The sequence below is a fragment of the Sinocyclocheilus rhinocerous genome, unplaced genomic scaffold, assembly GCF_001515625.1.
Source record: "Sinocyclocheilus rhinocerous isolate Xijiao unplaced genomic scaffold, SAMN03320098_v1.1 scaffold1593, whole genome shotgun sequence".
Lineage (NCBI taxonomy): Eukaryota > Metazoa > Chordata > Actinopteri > Cypriniformes > Cyprinidae > Sinocyclocheilus > Sinocyclocheilus rhinocerous.
Genome location: NW_015656206.1, coordinates 249,126 through 252,625, shown reverse-complemented (window position 1 = coordinate 252,625; position 3,500 = coordinate 249,126). Strand labels below are relative to the sequence as shown.

At 36.3% G+C, this 3,500-nt stretch overlaps 1 protein-coding gene across 1 annotated transcript in view; it reads right to left on the bottom strand.

The window, feature by feature from the left end:
• The window catches only part of LOC107719887 (myosin-11-like), a 49,310-nt gene extending 47,082 nt beyond the window's left edge, over positions 1-2,228 (bottom strand). The window contains exon 1 of the mRNA XM_016527431.1: positions 2,077-2,228. The gene's annotated coding sequence lies outside the window, so the exon portion shown is untranslated. The remainder of the gene's footprint in view (positions 1-2,076) is intronic.
• Positions 2,229-3,500: the final 1,272 nt, after the last annotated feature.

Below are 3,500 nucleotides of genomic sequence, written 5' to 3'. Positions count from 1 at the left end.
TGCTCTTTTAGCTCTTTTACAAAGTCTTGATTTTGTTTTGGGGGTGTACTAGAACAGGCTCTCATACTAGAAAACATATTCAAACATTCAGCACAGACTATATATTAGGGTTGGGCCGATAGACGATGCCATCGTCCATCGCCGATGGCTGACAGCCATCACGATGTGAAGCTGACATCGTGATTCCTTCCCCCCACCCCCTCTCCCGCAATCCGCCGCATCCCAGTTCCGTGTTCGGGAAAGAAATGAAGTGTACTACGGAAACCCTAAAGGGAATAAATAGCCTACGAGATGGGAGGATAAAAAAATATTTCAATACTTTTTCTCACAATTATATCGTTGGGCAAGTATAGGCGACTGTATATAACTACTATTGAAACCGCTTTCGATTGTGCGCTCTCATTTTACTTTCACTTTCACTTTTGAGATTCGTGATCACAAGGACTCTATACTATGGAGCGGCAGTACTTACCACACATTTGACAATATTAGATGTTTGTCATTGGTGCTCAGGATTTGCAAATCATTCGCCATCGTCCTAACAGACATATCTCCTTACTCCGTGTATGTGGTAAGTGAACTTTCATGTACTGTAATGCAACAGGCTACCGCTTGCAAGCGGCTTACCTTTTAGTGGCTCCATATAACGCGTAATTTTTTCACGCTTCGGGCACACCACTACCCCATATGTAAAAACATATGGGGCAAATGCATAAAATTTTAAAAAAGCAAACATACTAGTTTAAAACTCATTCGAAACTGCTTCAGCAGAGGGGAAGATGCATGGGCATTAATTATTTTAATGTTCGGTCTCGTTTTTACTTAAAAAAAAAAATAAATACACCGTATTTAGATACACAAATGTGGACATGTCCGCATTCAAGCATTTCAAACAGTGGGCTTAAACAGCTCACCCTTTTACAGCAGATACAGTTCACAAACAGCTGACAGTTGTGACCTAAATATGGTTTTATTTAGAATAATAAATCCTAAAATTCAGCATTAGTGACTTACTTTTCACGCCATCAGTCACAAGCGCACTCAAGCTCTGAAGATCTCCCGGGCTTGGCTCCTTTTGAGTCAGACTTATGAATTCATGGTATTGTTAACAGGAGATTCGCTCTGACCAGATCATTTGAATCACTGACTTGTTGACTCAAGAACAATTGCAATCCAATCAGTCCAATTTGAGAATGAATCATTCAGTGTGATTTGTGAACTGATTTAACAGGTTCACCGAAAAGAATCAGCTCATTCACAAATCAGACACTGCTATCTAGTCTCGGAGCGGGTGGCGATTTCTCCAGTTTAAAATAACAAGGAATGACATGTTTTTATATTATGCTTCGGAATGTAGCGAAGTAAAAAGTAAAAGTTTCTCAAAATAAAAATACTCAGATGAAGTACAGATACTTGAAAAATGTACATAAGTACAGTAACAAAAAGAAATTACTTTGTTACTGTCCACCACTGCTATGTAAACATCCATTTAAAACCTGACCGAGTGGACAAGCATTAATTGTGAACCTTGCAAACAGATGGCTGCTTTCAAATGCTCATGTATGCTTTGTATGTGTACACTATAAAGAGCACTCAGAGTTATACAGCTGTGTATGGCTGCATGTGAGTGGTTAAATGAACTTGCATTAAAATACTTGTTTGATTCAAATCTTAAATTGAATTAATCTTAAATTTCAAATTTAATTGCATTGTATAAACATATATTTAAAGATAAAAAAGGACATGCCGCATCATGATGAATCACATTGTAATTGAATCAATAACCCATGAATTGTAAATCAAATCGAATCAAGAAGCCAGTGAAGACTCACACAACCCTTAATGTAGTGCTCAGCTCAAATAACCCTTTAAGACGATACTTTAAGGTTTAAGTACCACAATATTAACATAGCTAGCACTAGTATACCCTGCAACACTCGACCGTAAAGACATGCACTTCTATTTAAGTCACAGTTGATAGTCATGGTTTGTCTACCAAACAGCTGTTGATACTTTTCGGTAGAATCTATTAATTTCAAACATTTGTGAATAGGTGTATAGCATAAGCATCCTCACCCTCTCTCTCCTCCTCGATGTGGCTCATTCTGAAGGCCATGACATTCTTCTCATGACTCTGATCTCGAACCCTTTCTGCCTCAGTCACCATGGTAATCATTTCTTGCCACTCCATCACCTGAACATCATCCATGCTGCCTGTCTCACTCACCTGTTATCAGAAACATATACTGTACTCACAATAAATATAACAACATAACATAAGCAGGGTTAGTTAAATAATTAAAAAAACTTTTAAAATGCCATTTGACCACTGTAGTGACATTAAAAAAAGGAGATAATGTTATTTACTGCTATATAAATAAAATGGCAGAGTCTTAACTTTGATAAAGAATATCTCTTTGGTTTTGAGACTTTAATCTTTGCAACTTCAGGGATCTTATCTATGCTCAATCAGCTTGTAACACTCCAAAGAGAAAGGAAAACTTGAAATCGCATCATATGACCCCTTTAAAGGCTCTGCATAGTAGAAGCAGAGGTATGGGTTCTGAATGGCTCCATGAATAAAATGTTAAATTGTACAAATTTTCAGGGGTTAAAATGTGTCACTTTGCATACAGCTGAACCTTTTTGTCTTTTAAAGAGGAATGCCTGAAGAACAAATAATTTTGAAACTAGAAATGTATTGTTTCGCTCTATCAAAACAATTCTTTATGTTGCCACCATTTTATTATCTATAAATCCACATCTATCGTCATCTTTAGTACTGCATGTATGAATATACTACTGTGTATCACTGTACTACCCCTGGAAAATACTGTGGCATTGCTGGTGTTTTGAGACTTGGGCATTGCAATACTACTGTAGAACTGGCATACCATGCTACCCTAATACACAACTGTGGTCAAGCCAGCCACATTTTGAAAATTATTTGCCGGAAGGGCAGAGAGACAATTTTTCTGAGCATTTCTTTCAGTTGGTCATTAAGATTTTTGTACTTTTTGTAACATGGTCTATAATGAATGAATATGGGAGATGCTTAAAAAAACGTCCATCTGGCCAACAGTTTAAAAAATGTGATGAAAATTATTATATTATACCTGGTATTTTCAATTGTTGGTCAATTATAATACCCCTGATCAAATACAGTAGTGGCCAAAAATAATGTCTGGCCAAGGGAGTGTAAAACTAATGCATGTGCTCAATTGTTTCATTTGTAGTAATGCAATGCAACATGACAAATTTTGTCATACAATCAATCAGTCAATCAATAAAAGTAAGTAATGTGCATAACTTATTGAGCACTGCCCTAGAGAAAGACTGCTGTAATCGAAAACAAGGGACAACCAACAATATGTTAATTACTGATTATATTCTTATATTAAATGTATGATTTATTTCCTGTGAGCTTTTTGTTTTCCTATGTATTTTTAGTATAGTAAAATAAACCCAATTTCCATAATAAGCTGTAGTTTGCTTTTTTT